The sequence below is a fragment of the Aquarana catesbeiana genome, linkage group LG04 (genome assembly GCF_042186555.1).
Source record: "Aquarana catesbeiana isolate 2022-GZ linkage group LG04, ASM4218655v1, whole genome shotgun sequence".
NCBI lineage: Eukaryota > Metazoa > Chordata > Amphibia > Anura > Ranidae > Aquarana > Aquarana catesbeiana.
The window spans coordinates 279,727,307-279,747,396 of NC_133327.1; the positions used below are offsets into that span (position 1 = coordinate 279,727,307).

Genomic DNA, 20,090 nt, shown 5'->3' on the forward strand with positions numbered 1-20,090 from the left:
TGTGCATGCAGTGTGATGAGTATAGCAGTGTGCAGTGTGATGTGTATAGCAGTGTGATGTGTGCAGTGTGATGTGTATAGCAGTGTGATGTGTATGACAGTGTGCAGTGTGATGTGTGCAGTGTGATGTGTATAGCAGTGTGATGTGTGCAGTGTGATGTGTGCAGTGTGATGTGTATAGCAGTGTGATGTGTATGACAGTGTGCAGTGTGATGTGTGCAGTGTGATGTGTATAGCAGTGTGATGTGTGCAGTGTGATGTGTGCAGTGTGATGTGTATAGCAGTGTGATGTGTATGACAGTGTGCAGTGTGATGTGTGCAGTGTGATGTATATAGCAGTGTGCAGTGTGATGTGTATGACAGTGTGCAGTGTGATGTGTATAGCAGTGTTGCAGTGTGATTTGTGCGGTGTATAGTAGTGTTGCAATGTGTGCAGTGTATGACAGTGTGCAGTGTATGACAGTGTGCGGTGTATTGCAGTGTATGACAGTGTGCAGTGTATAGCAGTGTGCAGTGTATAGCAGTGTATGACAGTGTGCAGTGCATAGCAGTGTGCAGTGTATAGCAGTGTATGACAGTGTGCAGTGTATAGCAGTGTATTGCAGTGTATGACAGTGTGCAGTGTATGACAGTGTATGACAGTGTGCAGTGTATAGCAGTGTGCAGTGTATAGCAGTGTATGACAGTGTGCAGTGTATAGCAGTGTATGACAGTGTGCAGTGTATAGCAGTGTATGACAGTGTGCAGTGTATGACAGTGTATGACAGTGTGCAGTGTATAGCAGTGTATAGCAGTGTATGACAGTGTGCAGTGTATAGCAGTGTGCAGTGTATAGCAGTGTATGACAGTGTGCAGTGTATAGCAGTGTATTGCAGTGTGCAGTGTATGACAGTGTGCAGTGTATGACAGTGTGCAGTGTATAGCAGTGTATGACAGTGTGCAGTGTATGACAGTGTGCAGTGTATAGCAGTGTATAGCAGTGTATGACAGTGTGCAGTGTATGACAGTGTGGAGTGTATAGCAGTGTATGACAGTGTGCAGTGTATAGCAGTGTATGACAGTGTGCAGTGTATAGCAGTGTATGACAGTGTGCAGTGTATAGCAGTGTATAGCAGTGTATGACAGTGTGCAGTGTATAGCAGTGTATGACAGTGTGCAGTGTATAGCAGTGTATGACAGTGTGCAGTGTATAGCAGTGTATAGCAGTGTATGACAGTGTGCAGTGTATAGCAGTGTATAGCAGTGTATGACAGTGTGCAGTGTATGACAGTGTGCAGTGTATAGCAGTGTATAGCAGTGTATGACAGTGTGCAGTGTATGACAGTGTGCAGTGTATAGCAGTGTATGACAGTGTGCAGTGTATAGCAGTGTATGACAGTGTGCAGTGTATAGCAGTGTATGACAGTGTGCAGTGTATAGCAGTGTGCAGTGTATAGCAGTGTATGACAGTGTGCAGTGTATTGCAGTGTATGACAGTGTGCAGTGTATAGCAGTGTGCAGTGTATAGCAGTGTATGACAGTGTATAGCAGTGTATGACAGTGTGCAGTGTATAGCAGTGTATAGCAGTGTATGACAGTGTGCAGTGTATAGCAGTGTATGACAGTGTGTATCCTGGGCTGTGTTGGAATCCATAGATAGTAGAGGCAGAGCTGTGACAAGCAGTCCATTCTCTCCTCCCCACCTCCTATGACCTCACCAGCTCTCCCTGCAGCCCCAGTGAGGAGGAAGGAAGGAAGGGAGGAAGATCTATGAGGAAGTCCCCTGTAATCCTTGGAAGACACCTGCCTGCTGATCTCCTTCTCCCTTCCCCACACTCCCCTGTATGATCTCAGGCAGGAAGACAATAGGTGGTGCACAGTGTGTGATGTGTGTAATCCTCCTGATCGGAGTCTGCAGTGTTCCAGACAAAAGGCTGCCTGGTGCTATCACCGGAGAGGTGTGCTCGGCTGAGCTCGGTACACCATTGCTGGGATTGGGACCCACCAGACGGATGTGATGAAGACAGGAATCCACAACATCCTCCCCAACTATACAGTCCCAGCACAAGGATGAGCTGTCCTGGGCTCCAGTGCTGTCCCTCCACATGACAATGACAGTGAAGCCTGCACACTAAGGTGAGACATCCTACATGACAGCAGTGATCATCATCCTCATCATCCTCATCCTCATGCCATAGTGGTGAGCAGGGCTCAGCATGCTGGGCAGCTCTATTGATAGCACATCCAATTACTGCACCCATTTGTTGCTGGATCCTGCTGACCTGCAGTGCCAGTGATGAGGCTGGCTACATTGTAAACACATGTACTCTCCTCTCTCATCATTACATAGGATATCCTGCTTTGTACAACTTCACACAATGCACACTACATTCACATCACCTCCTAATCACAGGGAAAAGCACAAAGTACAAGGATCAGGCATGATCTGTCTTCAGATTCCCCTGCTGGGCAGGATCAGGGAGTAGGATGAGTTGTGTTCCAGCATATTCCAGTCATTCACAAGTGGATGTATAAGGCTCAGACATGCCAACATGTCTTATCATTACACAAGCCCATTCTGGAACTTCTACACAAAGGAGCTTACAGGAGCTGTCCTGCCATAAGAGCCAACAATTCTGCCTGCTAATCCACTGCTCAGGCATGCTCACAGGGTTATCTCGGCTGCACAGATCACACTTTTAATTATATTGCCTTGCTTTAGCTATACTGTTTATATTTGTACACTTAATCCCCCTCCCATAAAAAATGATAGTTTAGCAGCTTACCATTCCCTCAATGTAGTGGTCATTATATATATATATAAATATATATATAATTTTACACTTTTTTCCTGGTAATCCTGCCATTAACTTACTTCCTGTACTACGGTGACAACTGTACTGAGCAGCGGTTGTCACCTTAGAAGAGGACTACATAACACCTCTCTTCTCTGTGTTTTGTAGTCCACAGAGATCGCAGGGAACAATGCTAACTGGTAACAGTCCAGAGACAGATAGCACAGGAAATGATCAGCTTGCAGGATTTATGGCTGGATGGACAGCTATTATATTGCACTTGTTGTATACATTAAATAAAACACTTTCTATTGTCTATTTAACAGAAAAAATGGGGATATATATATCTATATATATATCTATATATATATAGATATATATAGATATAGATAGATAGATAGATAGATAGATAGATAGATAGATAGATAGATAGATCTATATCTATCTATCTATTATTTTTTTTTAACTCATTAAAGTGTATTAAAAAAAAAAAAAAGAAAACTGGAAAATTGCTGCGCAAAAACCGCAAGGCATAAAAAGTTGCAACAACCCATATTTTATTCTCCAAGGCCTCTGCTATATATATATATATATATATATATATATATATATATATATATATATATATATATATATATATATATATATATATATATATATATATGTTAATACTGTAAATAAATAATATATATGCACCGCTATTTTATTCTCTAAGGCCTCTGCTAATATATATATATATATATATATATATATATATATATATATATATATATATGTTAATACTGTATATACATAATATATCTATACCACTTTTTTATTCTCTAAGGCCCTGCTGATATATACATATATATATTAGTAGAGGCCTTAGAGAATAAAATAGCAGTATATATATATATATTATTTATATACAGTATTAACATATATATCGTTTAGGGGTTCTAAGTAATTTTCTTGCAAAATAAAGACCCCACTGATTTTTACATATATGAGAAGATGAGAGAAGTGTCAGAATTGGCCTGGTAGGCAAGTGGCTAAAAGATGGTAAATGAGAGAAATGTATTGTTAGAGTGTACATAACAAAGTGCTGACTGTTTTACATGTTCATACTACATAAACATGGACATATGTACAAAGACACATACATGCATGCACATACTTAACAGGTAGTGTGATGTCATTACTAATACATGAGTGTGGTCTCATAACTGGAATGTGGTGATGTCACCCATGTCATGTGACTTGTTTTGAAAGTATTTCTGAACTAATATGGTGTAAAAAGGAATCAGATTATGAAAACAGTGTAAAAATCAATGATTACAGATATGTATACGTCATATTACCCAACCTGTTACATGCAAATCCATGACTTACAGCCCAACAATGTAACAAAGTATCAATATAGGATAGCCAGTCGTCTTATGGTAAGGGGGGCTAAAAGAGACTGGAAAGCCTTCTACAAACTCGCTGTAAGGAACGGTATTATATTCCTCAAATGGATGGCATTTATGCCTTTTTCACAGAGACAGCAGGCTCTAATGCCCCACTGAAAAGTGTTCTGCGGGTGATCACTTTTCAGAGGCAGCTGAAAGGCAGTTTGCAAATGTTCAAGAGGCAACACTGCTGCCTCCTGAGTGTCTACTTTTGTTTCTGGTTCCAATGGGATTTTAAATTGAAATACTGTGCCGCAACCACATGCCAAGTGTTTTGCACGCAGTTGCAGAGTGGTTTCATTGATTTCAATGGGCAAGCATGGCAAGTGGCACCACTTGCGAAACTCAACATGCCAAGTTAATATTAGAAAGCGTTGTGGCTTTGGCAATGTGATTAGACCCAAGTGGGCGGCCAGGGGGCAGTAAAAATGTGGATTAGTTGCATGTTTTTACTGCCCCTTAGCCAGTAAAAACTAAAGTGAACTTAGCCTTATTTCCAGTATGTCAGCACAGGTTCAAAAAACAAGTCTATTCATCACCTTATCATAATAGGTGGAACCATTCAATGACATCTTTATGGCCAGTTGTATATTTAGAGGCAGATTTGAGATTTCTAGTTCTGAACAAGTACATGATTACCTTATTGAGTGCCTGAGTTCACAGACTTTGGGCTTGTATCGATGGCATGAGTTTGACATCAGTTTGGGACACATCTGAGATCATTTAGGATTTATACACATGGACTTGGTCTGGGTTCACGCTGTGTGCGGACGCGGCTCACAGAAGGGGGTTCGGTGTGTCCCTGTTCTCCATTTTAGGGTCCTATCAGGTCCCAATTTTTGCCTGAATTCTGACCTGAAATGGAGCCAAAGAAGCACAGGACCGTTCTGCAACCCGCTCCACAGCTGGACCGGAGATGTATGAACCGGCTACATCGTCACACTCTCCTGTCATGCAAATTGGATGCGGAGAAATACGCATCCAATTCACATCAATGTGAACCCAGCCTAAAATTGGATTTTTTGTACACCTAACGTCAATCTCCAGTATTCTTCACCTGGGAAGTCATATGTACCATGTATGTGGCTGTACTCCTATTAACGCTGATGCTTCTTTGCATCAGAGCATTATACACATGCATGTCTGACGCATTTCCCAAATACACACTTCCATGTTTGGTAAAAACAATCTGATGTGCATGCAAATGCAAATGCAAAGTCGCATTGTGTTTACAAAAGTATGGCAGTGCACTGCTATTCAATTGTATGGTAGGCTGTACACAACCAATGCGACTCTCCAGGCGTGGTAAAGCACTGGGAACTCTACACTGGCATCAAAAATACCATGTGTAAAAACTCTCAGAATTCAACCTGCAGGTGACCTTCTTCTGACTTGCTTTTGGTCTGCTGGTCTGCTTCAAGAAGGTTTTGCTTTCCTGTAGACTTGTATGGGATTGTAAAACCTGCCTGAAGCAAAGGAAAGGGTAATTAAATGCCTCCAATTAAAAGAGAAGTTTTTTTTTTTTTTTTATTAGAAATCCCACTTACCTAGGTAGGAGCAGCATCGGTCTGATGCTGCATCTCCCCCCCCGCCAACTCCTAAGCCTCGTACACACGATCAGATTTTCCGCAGACAAAGCATCAGACTTGTCCGAAGGGCGTGTGCCAGGAACTTGTCTTGTATGCTAATGGTACACAATTGTCAGCCAACAAACACGAACGTAGTGACGTACTACGAGGAATTTCAGCTCTTGAGCGCCACCCTTTGGGCACCTTCTGCTAATTTCGCGTTTGGTGAGCATTGATTCCGATCATGCGTGTTTGTACTTTGGACTTTTGTGTGACGGACTTGTGTACAGACGATAGGAAAATCTGACAGCAGACCGAAAATTTACTAGCCTGCCATCCAACATTTGCTGGCGGAAAGTTGGCCAACAATTGTCTGATGGAGCGTACTAAAGGTCGGATTTTAGGCCAACAGTCTGTCATCACACAATTCCCAGACAAAAATCCGATCGTGTGTACGAGGCTTTAGACTGAGTACTGAGCAATCAAGCACTGATCTTAGAGCTCTGTGTGCAGAGAGCTGGTGACTGTCAGTCAGCAGCTCTCTGCTCTGCCCCTCCAGCGTGCTCACCGAAGCGCTGGGCTGTGGAGGGGGAATTGCCGGCTCAGGCTCTCAGCGGCTCACTGAAAGGCTGAGTCAGGTACTGGTCCAGTCTCCTTGGTGGATCCCAACCATAAGGTTGTGATCTCTCCCCAGCCTGGACCGGCTCTGTGTCCGATCACAGGAGTGCAGAATGGACTATACTCCTGTGATCCATAGGAGAAGTAGATCCAAGCAAGCTTTGGCTGTACTTCTCCTTTAAGCAGATAGATAACTTTTATATAATGCATCCTTGTCTTCAGGATATTGCCAACATTAATAAATACTATCATAGTATCTTGGATTTATTACAGCTAATAGTCTTTTAAGGCTTCATTTGCATTGTGTCCTACACAGTGTTTTCAAGGAAATGGGGCTGATTTACTAAAGTAGAGGCTGTTCATTTAGCAACATAAATAGTAACTTTGCAAATGTTAGTAAACAGTTGTTAGTAAATACGTGAACTATTTCCACGTTGATAACCCAGTCATGTACCCAGAATCTTTGTTTTTACTAACATTCACTTGACAAAGAAAATGTACTCTTTACTAAGTCCCCATTCATTTTACTAAGTGAAGTGTCTCTATTTTTCTTAGTAAATTACCCCTCCCTTTGTCAGTAAGAAAAAGTTGCTAACTGCAGCAGATCACTAATTTATTATTTCCACCATTTCTGTCAATGTTTAGTCTGCTGCTACAAAGTAATAGTACTTTTCTGAGTAGTAATCTGCACCAACCAGGGTAATACACAGAAGGAGTTTCTTTATTGAATCCCTCCCGCCAAATCAGTGTGTTCTGCCAACGGGTGGGCGGGGGAAGGCGTCCCCGCTGGGAGAAGACAGTGATTATTGTTAGTGGCTATACCAACCACTAGTGATAATTGTATGTAAAGTCTGGCAGGCTGATTGTTCAGCCTGCCCATACATGGTTTGAATCTCAGCCGGTTCCTGCTGAATCAGCCGAGATTCAAACCGTCTATGGCCAGCCTTAAAGAGGATCTTCAGTCATCTCATTGAAAAGTAAAAGTTAGCAGCTACAAAAACACAGTATGCTGGAACTTCAGAGCCTGTGCCGTAAATGAGGGCTCCTGCGCGCATGCACGGGAGTGACGTCAACGCAGCCCTGGCCACTCATGTAACCAGAGACCGCAAACCCGTAAGGAAGACCGGGTGAAGATGGAAGCCCTGTCAGCGGTGACAGCGCACCACTGGAGGGCTTCATTTTAAGGCAAGTCTTGTATAATGTGCTAGTATGAGATGCATACTAGCACATTATGACATGGCTTTGCAGGGGATTTTTTTTCCTTTTAAGATGCAGTTTACTACAGCTTTAATTGTCCAAGGATCCAGTGGAGTCCTCACCCTAGCTAGTTTCTTTTCTGGTCCCCAGTGCCAGCATCTTACCCATGGGCAGCTCATTGTGACTCCTTGCAGCTTTACAGCCGGCTGCCCACTGCACATCCGCAAAGAGTACTGCGCTTTTTGAATGTTCCTGCAGCCTTCTGAGACATGTGGCGTCTGCTCAGATCACCTAGTGTAGGGTTCTCCAAACTACAGCCCGCTGACCACATCCGGCCCGCTGACCACATCCAGCCCGCTGGGACGTTTTTTCCGGCCCGCAGCTTGAGTCCTCAGAATCGCTGCAGGGTCGTTTTCTTCTCAAGCTATGTTGGGGAGCAGGACGTGCGCTGCATACTTACCCCTGGCAGTATGCAGTGCTGGTCCCACAACCCGACGAAGCCTGCCAACCCGGCGCCTCACTAAGCAGCTGCTTGCTAGAACCGCCGGCTAAGACCTGCTGCACCTCCTAGCTCGCTGCCCGCTGTCAGTTTGCATACCACGTGCCTGTGTTACAGCCGGGCAGGAGTCGGGAGATACAGCAGAGCTGCACTGAAGCCGAGCATCGATATTACTGGGACAGAAATGTGAGTGCTGTGGAGGGGGCTTTCTAATAGGGACCTAAATGTGGAGAGGTGGCTCTGATGAAGGACACAAATGTGGAAGGGGCGCATTATTGTGTGGGGGTCTCTAATGGGGACATTATTGCGTGTGGGGGTCTCTGATGGGGACATTATTGTGTGTGGGGGTCTCTGATGGGGACATTATGTGTGGGGGTCTCTAATGGGGACATTATTGTGTGTGGGGGTCTCTGATGGGGACATTATGTGTGGGGGTCTCTGATGGGGACATTATGTGTGGGGGTCTCTGATGGGGACATTAATGTGTGTGGGGGTCTCTAATGGGGACATTAATGTGTGTGGGGGTCTCTGATGGGGACATTTAATGTGCAGGGGTCTCTGATGGGGACATTAATGTGTGTGTGGGGGGTCTCTGATGGGGACACAAATATGGAAGGAGGACACAAATGTGCAGCGGAGAGTCTGATGGGGACACAAATGTGTTGGGAGACTCTGATGGGGACCAAATGGGGGGGGGGGGGGTCACGGTAACACAGACATAAGGCTTTGTGCACACTGGATGTTTATCCCCGTGCATGAGGTTACGGCATTTAGGTTTGATCAGAGGATATAGGTGCGCCGTCCAGCTTTACTGCCGACAGCCTGTCAAATTCTATTCTATTCTGCTGCAGATTCATTTATAAATAAATGATTTTTTTTGGCCCGCAAATATATGAAAAAAGTAAAATGTGGCCCTCAAAGTAAAAAGTTTGGAGACCCCTGGCCTAGTGGTAGTGGGTACCTGTCGTAACTAGGTACCTGCTCCCCACCCCCTCAAAAAAAACAACTTTGCGAAGTCCTGCTTTAAACTGGCCATAACTGGAGATAATCTCAGTGGGTTGATTGCAAAATCAAAGAAGCCAGGTGAAAAATTGTCAGCTGAACAGTGGCTGCATTCAATTCAGGCACTGTTCAAGTCTTTCAACAGCAAGTACAGTAGCCGTAGCAGTAGATTCGTAGCAGTAGATTCATCCATGCATGCATGATGTGTAGCATGGAATCTATTAGATTTTTTCTGTTCAGCCTGCAGACTGACAAAAAAATATATATATATACAGTATATGTGTGTGTAGCGGGTGTCTCACTCTATAACCCACAATCCATCCAAGCTGGCCGGAACGATGTACACAGGCTTTCCAGCTTGAGTTAGGGAGAGCTGCCTGCTAGCAGTTGTAAGGGGGATTTTTCACCCCCCTCCTTCTTCCTGTTTTCACTGACTGAGTTAATGTAATGTGAGCTGACACACACAGAGCTCTGTATTCAGTGGCCTCTCTTGTGTCCCTATTAGCCGGAAGAGGAAAACCAATTGAGGGCACAGTTACAACAGCCAATGGAAGAGATTGTACTGAACTCCAGGGAGAGCTGCAATGGATTTTGGGACATGCAGTTCCCACACAAAACGGCCCCATAGACTGGTATACAAGGAGAACTACAAACCCCATGATGCTCTGCTGACAGGAAAGTAAAAGACTCCATTTTGTGTCCTGAGGTAAAGTTCAGTCAACCTTGAGGGAGGGAAGAGACCAGACCTGAGGGAGAGATGCTGTCTCTCAGATCTCCCCCGCACGATTCAGGCCTCCACCGCGAGTTGGGACGTCCAGCCTGAGGGAGGGGGATCCCATGTGAATATTGAGGCGCATCTCCACCAATGGTAAACCTTTCCAGTGTGAGGGGACCGGTTGGGTCACTGGGAAAGCCTGCCTGTTCCAGGACGTTCGCTTGGGCCCTGATCACAGGATTTGGTGAGAGGGCATTTCTGCCCATCTACAGGTAACAGAGACACTGCACTACAGAAATAGCTGTTTGAACACTGCATACAAACCTCATTTGCTGACACTTGTAGTACTACAGGGATAAAGGATAAGGCTATCCATTTCTGGGTACTGTATACAGACACCATTGTCCTCTCACCTTGTCAAACAAAATCTTGTCTGTTTCACTTGACAATCTGGCCCAGTTATGTTGTTTGCCCTGCTACCCAGTAGTTAAAGTGCACCAACGAAAGTGGCTAGATGAAGGCACCAAAGCTTATCTTTGCTTCAAAAAAAGGACTGAAGCTGTTAGTGCCATACGGATCCATGCACATATTCAGGACTCTGTATATGCATTGGGTGTGTGGGACAGTTTATCTATAAAGTTAAACCATTGTTTATTGACTTGAATAGGTGTGTAAAGTTGGGCCTGTGGTGTCAGGGGACAAGAAGAGAGAGGCCTGACACAAAGGGAGTCATTCCTCTGCTCTCCTCCTGCCTGGACTCATAGAGCCAATTTGAGTAAAGGTAACCAAACCAATTTAAAGTGCCATATTGTGCTTTATTTACCATTGAAGTGTGCCCCTCTGCTCTTGGGGACATTCTAGTGTTTGGAATCCACTGAAAGCAGCTTGAGAGTTAAATTACTCTTAAATCTCAGTTATTGCTCTCTGTTGATTACTCAAATATACATTGTTACTGTCTGTTATTCTTCCACAGAAATGTTGCAGTAAAGACAATTTCTACAATTTGTTATCATAACGTGTGTGTTTCTCATTGGTCATTCCACTTACCCTATTGCCGGGTGTGCCAGAAGGGACTGAGACTGTTATTGGGGTTGAGAGGCAGAGTAATGGGCTGAACTAACTTAAAGCGGTAGTATACCCATTTTTTTACTTTTACCTACAGGTAAGCCTATAATAAGGCTTACCTGTAGGTAAAATGAATATCTCCTAAACATCTACGGTTTAGGAGATATTTACTTTGCATGCAACCACTGACGTCAGCAGCGCATGCGCTGTGAAGGTGCGGCAGACGCAGCCAGACCTCCCCGGAAAGGAAACTCCTGCACATGCTTGGGAGTGACGTAATCGCGGCTTTGGCCACTCACAGCGCCGGAGCCGTGATACCTGGAAGAAACGCAGAAGGGAACATGTCAGCTACCTCGGCATTCACAGGGATCAGATATTAAGGCCTCGTTCTAAGGTGAGTATTTCATAATGAGCTAGTATGCACTGCATACTAGCTCATTATGCCTTTGCCTTGCAGTTTTTTTTGTTTTAATAAAAAATAAATCTGTGCAGGTACACAACCGCTTTAAGCAGCCCCTGTGGGGGTATCGCTACATGTGTATGGCCAGCTTTACTTAGTTCTCTGACCTATGAAGCTTTCCTGAACCTATGAGGCTTTCTGCTAAAGCTTTGGAGATGTGCATCGTTTACAAAACTGTTGATTTCCCAGCGCAAGTTACTCATCATAAATATAACAATGAAAAGAAAAATCCAATTTTTTGTTTTAAGCATTTACAGCATCACGATGGTCTGACTTCGTATGTCAGATTAGCTTTGACGCTGGCTGATATGATAGCTGTACTTTATATTCTGTTAACTATTTAATATTATGTTATATAATATAATTATATACTGTATAATGTTAAAAATGTTTAAAATGCTTAAAAGGGAACATTGCTAATTAGATTCTGAATACCTTGAAAGTTCTAACAGCTAGAAGAGTAATAAAGTTAGTTCTGGAAGTAGAATAAAAGCCGCTGGAATGACGTTTCATTAGACCTAACAGTGGTAATCACCCCGATTAGTTTCACTTTATTAGGGTGTGAGTGTAGTAAGTGTGAGTTTTTTCTGTGGACAAGAGAACATTGTTAGGGAATGCACATTTAGAAGTGAGGAGCTCTCATTTCCATGGTAATGGGATACCTCTTCAACAACTGACACAGGCTCTTCTCTCCGTAGCTGTCATGCCACCAAGCTGGGGGAGGGTTACCATGGAAACCGCAGAGCTTTGAAGTGATGAGTTTAAAGTACAGTATAATGGGATCCCAGTAAATATAACACATTTAGAGGCCTATTTATAGAGGTCATCGCTTTCCATTCTGCTATCCTATGCTATATGTCATTACTAAATTCTGGCTGCTTTTTTTCCCATTTTTTAAATTAAATAGGTAGACGGGTTATAATAATAGCATAACACTGGCAAAATGTTAGGAAGATGAAAAAAAAAAAAAGAAAACAATTATGTCATGTTGAAAAATGTTCTTTCTCCATTTTCCTTTATTGAAGACAAAGACCAGGTTGAGAGTGATACTGAAATTGCCCAGGGAAGCTTTTTATGACTGAATGAATATTTTCATTGGATAAACTAGAATGGTTTAGTGTTCAGGAGGATAAAAACAAAAAAGCCTTTTGTTCTCCATTATAAAAATAAATAGTTATGTAAGACACAAATAAATGTTTGTTTACAAAGAACATTGCTCATAGGAATATACCTCTCCAAACTTACAAGTCTATATACGAAGGTTCTCCCTCGTGCTTTTATCCAGTTTTCATAAATCAAGCCCACTGGGCTTTTATGTAAGTGCAGGCACTCCATAAGTTCTCTTTTCAGCCTGAAAACTCTGAATTCCAGAACTATTTGATTATATTTTGCCTGCTTAGAACAGTCATTCTCAACCCTTTTACCCCAGTGGAACCCTTGCAACAATTTTAAGGCCTCTGGGAACCCCAGGTAAAATAAAATGGAAAGCCCTACATTGGTGATCAGTGGGAGAATGCCCCTTACATTGGTAGTCAGTGGAAAGAATGTTCCTTACATTGGGGGTCAATGGGAAGAATGTGCATGTATTTGCAAATGTGTGCTAACTAAACCCCTGTCTTTAACACAGACTGTTGGACAGGTTAATTTGGTTGGTAAGCAGACTGGTTGGTGAGTTGAGCTGGGAATTTCCTCTGGTTTTGTCTTTCATGCGTTTGCCCTTCCATGTGCTCCTTGCTGTGAAGGCCAGTTATAGGTGGGGGCAGGGGCCATCTCTTTGTCAATGGGAAGAATGTCCCTTACATTGGTGGTTAGTGGGAAGAATGTCCCTTACATTGGTGGTCAGTGGGAGGATGCCCCTTACATTGGTAATCAGTGGAAAGAATGTTCCTTACATTGGAGGTCAATGGGAAGAATGCCCCTTACATAAGGGTGGGTCAGTGGGAAGAATGTCCCTTATATTGGTGGTTAGTGGGAAGAATGTCCCTTAAATTGGTAATCAGTGGGAAGAATGGTGCCTACATCGGAGGTCAGTAGGAAGAATGTCCCTTACATTGGTGATAAGTCGGAAGAATGCTCCCCATACAGTGGTGATCAGAATGCCACCCTTAGATTAAAAGATCATTGGTGACATGCTACTGGCTCCTCCAAGTTGTTTTGGACCTGGAACTATGCCTATCCCTCCTATTAGATGGGAGGTCAGCCAGCTACAGTTTAAAGGGGAGCTCCATCCAAAAGGGGAAACTCCACTTGTTTGCTCCCCCCCCCCGCCACATTTGGCACCTTTCCTGTTTTTGCTAGGTACCTGTCCCCACTTCCCGAAGTTCGCCCCCCCCTCCTCCTGCCCCTGCTGCATGTGCAGTAGGGAACCAGCTGTGAAGCCGCAAGACTTCACTGCCAGTTTCCCTTGCAAGGAATGACGGCAGCAGCACCTGAGAGACGATTGAAACATTGGCTGGGGTACCGACTTTGCGGGCTCCCTGGACAGGTAAGTGTCCTAAATTTAAAAGTCAGCAGCTACAGTATTTGAAGCTGCTGACTTTAAATTTGTTGGTGGTGGTGGTGGTGGGGGGGGCGGGGGGGCTGGAGCTCTGCTTTAAGGACTCCCTAGCAGCTTCTGGATGAACCCTAGAGTTCCATAGGACCCCTGGTTGAGAATGGCTGGCTTAGAACGTAATTTGTTAGCAACTGAATGCATTTTATCTTGTAGAATTAAAGCAGAGTTCCACCCAAAAATTGAACTTCTGCTGATCGGATTCCTCCCCCCCTCCGGTGTCATATTTGGCACCTTTCAGGGGGGAGGGGGGAGCAGATACTTTTCTAATCCAGGTATTTGCTCCCACTTCCAGACATAGATCGCCACAGGCTCCGCGGTGATCTACGCCATGTCTGGCCCCTCCAATCCCCCGCTGTCTTCTGGGAGAAACACAGGTCCCAGGAGACAGCAGGGACCAGTGAGGACGCGCAGTGCGACTTGCGCATGTGCAGTAGGGAACCAGGCTATGAAGCCCCAAGGCTTCACTTCCTGATTCCCTTACCGAAGATGGCGGCGCCTCCACCCGAGAGCCAAGGGACAGATCGGCTTCAGGTGAGGACATCGCGGGTGCCTTGGACAGGTAAGTGTCCATATTTTGCAAGTCAGCAGCTGCATTATTTGTTGCTTCTGACTTTAAAACATTTTTTTTCGGCGGAACTCCGCTTTAAGAGCCCTTTCACACTGGGGCGATTTGCCGGCGCTACTGCGCTAATAATAGCGCCTGCAAACCGACCCGAAAGTGCTGCTGCCTTAATTCCAGTGTGAAAGCCCCGAGGGCTTTCACACTGGAGCGATGCGCTGGCAGGACGGTAAAAAAAGTCCTGCTAGCAGCATCTTGGGAGCGATGAAGGAGCGGAGTGTATACCGCTCCTTTACCGCTCCTGCCCATTGAAATCAGTGGGACGGCGCTGCTATACCGCCGACAAAGCGCCTCTGCAGAGGCGCTTTGCGGTGGTTATTAACCATTTCTCGGCCGCTAGCGGGGGGTAAAACCGCCCCGCTAGCGGCCGCATACCGGCGGTAAAGCGCCGCTTACAATAGCGGCGCTTTAGCGCTGCCGCCGCCGCCCGCCCCAGTGTGAAAGGGCTCTTAGGTGTAAATTAAATTATAATCAAGTACCTCCTTCTGTACCCCCTCCGAACAATCCCCCTTCCCCTCTATAAGTACTTACATAAACTGGCTTGGTTGCAAGGCGGTAGATGGCTCACCTATTAACATTTTGGACACTTGTGCAGGTGCAGTAATAGGTGTACTTCCACAATGGACAATAGACAGGTCAAAGAAACAGGACCTCCAGGGTAAATGATGGTTTTAGTAAATACTTTTAGGCTCGGTTCACATATGAGTTGCATGCGACTCACAGCAGGGGTCCGGGGTGTGCTGGTTCACAGTTTCAGGCCTGATTTCAGGCCAAATTTTGGGCTGAATTCGGACCTGAAACAGACCAAAAGACGCACAGCGGTTTACTGCAAAACGCACCGGACTAGCTGTGGTGAACCGACTCCATCGAGAGCGGGTCAAAATCTCCTGCTATTGCGAATTGGATGCAGGGATCCCGCATTCAATTCGCAATGGTGTGAACCCGGCCTTATAGTTAATAGGCCTCCCTACTTCTAAAACAGACTTTGAGCAAACCTGCCATACGCATCTGAACACTTGTGCAGTATTAGTGGTCTGTTAAGAACCCTCTTAAGTTGGAAATTTTTATTTGGGCTGAATAGATATGTTTTAGAATCAAGTGCTACTCTGTGTAGTCATTCTATTTGCCTGGTACTGGAAGAAAGAAACTCTAATTACCTGTCATTGCAATTATATTTTATTTCAAAAATGGAACAATAGGCAGCAGGGAAAATCCTTGCACTTGCAGTACTTGTTATAAAAATGGTTATTAAGACAGCTTATGACTAACAGGAATAAATATACCTTTTGCCTCAGCGGGGACTGGTAAAAGCCCAGCTATAGATTACAGGGCACTGGCTGACAGTCATCATGCAGGTACCGTCTGATTCATGAAGGTATAAGTATGTAATGTGATCATATACAGTATACCCACGAGGCCTGAGTAAGTAAACCTGTGATTTGCACATAACATAAGCACTGCTCCATTTCTAGTATTAGCCCTAACTGTAAAATGTATAAGAAAATCACATATGATGGAATGTAAAGAAAACAGAAGTGTGATATGTCAGAAATACATGGAAACATATGTTTAAAATGTTAAAGTTGTTTTTTGTTTGAGCGTGTGGATGAGTAGGAGGTTTATGTAAGAGATAAGAGCACTGCTAACGTATTCTTTCTGTGCTCTGTGTGACATTTGCTAGACTGACATATTTCCTTTTATCTGAATCTAAGTATGTCTTTAGAAAATATATTTTGATCTATATCAAAAGAGGAACTGCTCTTTAAATGCGTGTTTAAAATTTTAGTTAGCAATGTATCCCATAGGCATCAGTGAATGGGAGGTAGCTGTAGGCTTCATATTTACATTATATTTGGAGCACATGAATATAGTACTTACCAACCCATACATGCCAATAGGTAGATCTCAGTTCTCCATGTTTCTGTATGTTTTAATACATTGTCATGAAAGGTTTATAGAATTCTAACAATGTAAAAACCTATGAACATATTGCATTTGGACAGTACATCGCCAGAAAATTGACACATACAGCCATAGATCTGCTCACAATCTTTTTACCTCAGGTATGAGAATATTGCTAAGACATAAATCCGTAACTTTAAACAATTCCAACAGAGCTTGGATAGCAAAGGTCCTCTTTGTTTTCAAGAAAAAGGAATTTGTGGGGGGACATAGTCACATTGTAGGGAGTTGGACTGTGTCCAGCACCTCATTTAACCTAGCTAATGCTTCAGAGAATGTGAGCCCAAGAAACAAGGGTTATGAAGAAGAGTGTAACGTATGGAGATGTAGGAAAGCCAATGAGTTGAGAAAAAAGAAAGTGAAAAAAAGAAAAAAGAGAGAAAAAGAAAGGAGGAAAAAGGAAATTCAGAAAGGAGTAATCGGTAGTAGGGGTATCAATGGTGGGGATCGCAGGGAGGGTGGGTGACCGGGAGGGGGTATTTCTATGCCAGTGTTCAACCCACTATAGGACAACTGTATAAACAGAAAAGTTAGTGCTACTACCCATACATCACATAAATAGTAGAGCTCCCAGGTGCTCGATCCACAGTCGCTGGCTGAGTAGAGTAATGTAGAAAAAATGATCCGCACTCTGGTTGTTGCTCTTAAAATGTCTTCATTTTATTGAATAGCCAAAGTGAACAAACGCAGATTAAGTCAGTTGATGCATTTCAACCTATAAGGCCTTAGTCATAACCACATTACAGACATAAAACTTTGAAATAAATAGTAGCTCTAAAGGTCACAGGCTCCACCCATTGATTGTCTTAATTGACCGTAGGCAATTATCCAAAAAAAGAGAATCAGCTGCAATACACATAGGGTGATCTATGTGTATGCCACTAATTTTCACACACCTTGTAGTGACAATATGCATATGTATGTACACACACACACACATGTACACACACATGCATACATTTATACACGTATAGACATATGCATAAAGAAGCACACCATAAAATTAAAAAAACATAAAATAAAAAAAGATGAAAATAATAATCCAGGTATGTGAAAAAATCAAAAACAGAAGAGAGAAAGGAAGAGAGAGAAAGGGGAGGCTCTGGGGAGAAGCATTCTTAATGTAAGTGCAAGTCCAGATCCCACCTCAGTTTTAACCCCTGAGGCAATCTAGTTTTTAATCTAAAAATCCACCATGATTCTCTCCCCAGTAGCCTCCTCTCCCTATCACCTCCTCTGGGCGAGTTAGACAACTATTTCTCTGAAACGAAATGAGGAAAGATCGCCCTGATGACATTCTCTAAAGTGACGTGTTGCATTTGAAATATTTCTAGCATTTGGGTTGTTTGTGTCACAGTAATGTTCCCCTATACGGGCTCTCAAAGGACGTGTGGTACAGCCTACATATTGGAGGCTGCATAAAATACAAGTGATCAGGTAAATTACATAGTTTGTGCCACAGTGGATGTATTGCTGTATAATGAACTCTTTATCTGTGGCAACAAACGTTTTACCCAAATTACAGTGCCTACAGGTTTTTGTATTACAAGGGTAACTTCCAGGATAGGAGAGCCAGGTGGGTTGGCATTGTTTAGATGAGAAAAGACTAGGTGATAGTGCAGTCCCTAATGTGAGCGTACGTCGGCTAGAAAAATGGCAGCCTGCTTGCAAAATCCCATTTAAATCTTTATCCGTATACAGTATTGGCAGATTCTTTTTTATTATTCTGACTATTTGATGATATTCTTGGGAAAATGTAGTTACAAACGTAATAGGTTTGCCCGTTCTTCTGTTTCTAGAGTTCTAAGGTTTATAAGATTTATTCTTATACTCTCTCTTGGATTTAGGTTTATCTGACAGTAATTCCTCTCTGTCCATTATCAAAACCCTTTCCAGTCCTTGGTGTATAACAGATTCGTTATAACCTCGGTCCAATAAGCGCTGATGAATGACCTTACATTCTAGCTCAAAGACTGAGTCTGTTGAACAGTTTCGTTTGGCAGGAATAAACTTCTTATAAGGGATGGCATTGATGGTGTGGGATGGATGACAACTGGCTGCAAAAAGTGTAGTATTACCAGAGCATGGTTTCCTATAAGTGCGTGTTAAAACATCACCTGTAGTTGCATTGCCCATTAGAGTGATGTCTAAAAAGATGATACTGAAAGCATCATGCTCAATTGAAAAATGCAAATTTAACTGATTATCATTAGGGCATTTCCAAAATTCATGCAATCCTATAGTGTCACCATCCCACACCATCACAAGGTCATCGATATAGCGACCATACCATACAATCTGTCTGGCAAAAAGGTTGCTGGGAGAGAGCAAAAATTTTTCCTCCCACCAACCCATGTAGTGATTCGCCATGGACGGTGAGAATCTAGCACCCATCGACGCATCACAGCGCTGGACATAATACACGCCATCAAATAAAAAATAATTGCGCTTTAATACGAGCTCAACGTTTAACAGAATAAACTCCTGTAGCTCCTGAGAATAGGAGCTATAGTGTTGAAGATGATATTGGATGGCCTGCAATCCAGCGGTGTGGGGGATCGACGAATAAAGTACCCTCACATCCAGTGTAGCCCGCACATAGGTAGATGTCCATTTGACAGATGTAATATGGGATAGGACAGTGATCGTATCTCTAATGTAGCCAGGCAATCTGTGTACAAAAGGCTGTAGGTGCCGGTCTACCCATTCTCCCAAACGCTCCAATAAGGAACCAATTCCGGCCACGATTGACCGGGAGGGGGTATTTCCATGCCAGTGTTCAACCCACTATGGGACAACTGTGTCTCTCTGTGTTTCATTCACATTTACTTTTTACTCATGGATCAGCAATCCATGCACCAGTTTATTCAATTCTAGAATATTATTTTATCATGAAATACCTAAGGTACAGTGACCCAGGATCTTACTTAAAAGAGAAGTGGGGGAGTGTAAAAAAAACAAACATACATACTTACCTAGATGGCTGCAGCATCGATCTGATTGTGCATCTGTTCCCCACCGGCCTGGTCCTATGCCATTTCCCGGTGAAACCATTCTGGAAGATTTCCTAGCTAGGCAGACAACATCTGCCACATTAATTTTCTTTCTCCTTTCCCTACATCAGGGGTCTCCAAACTTTCTAAACAAAGTGACGATTTACTGCCCTTCAGACTTTAGGGGGGTCATACTGTGGCCATTGGAAGTACAAGCGTCAGCGTCAATAAACAATCCCCCATCATTGGTGTCAGTGGGAGGAATTGTGCCCTACCACTGGTGTCATTGGGCTCCATTGTTGGTGTCATTGGGAAGAATTGCGCCCCATCATTGGTGCCATTGGGCACCATTGTTGGTGTCATTGTGAGGAATTGCGCCTCATCATTGGTGTCATTGGGGGGAATTGTGGCCTTCATTGGTGTCAGTTACTAAAATAGCACCCCATAAGGGTCGGATAAAAGCGAGCAAAGGGCTGCAGTTTGGAGACCACTGTCCTACATGATGAAAAAGGAAGTTGATTCTTCCATATCACTGATTTAGTTCATGCGGTCCTGGAACTGGGGAATACTAGGTACCTTTAGCCTTGGGGGACGTACAAACACTAACATTTCTCATAATAGAGACATAATTTTGT

The 20,090-nt window shown here is 43.5% G+C and overlaps 1 protein-coding gene across 1 annotated transcript in view; it reads left to right on the forward strand.

Moving 5' to 3' along the window:
• Positions 1 to 1,675: 1,675 nt before the first annotated feature.
• The window catches only part of KBTBD11 (kelch repeat and BTB domain containing 11), a 72,993-nt gene continuing 54,578 nt past the window's right edge, over positions 1,676 to 20,090 (forward strand). The window contains exon 1 of the mRNA XM_073626641.1: positions 1,676 to 2,114. The gene's annotated coding sequence lies outside the window, so the exon portion shown is untranslated. The remainder of the gene's footprint in view (positions 2,115 to 20,090) is intronic.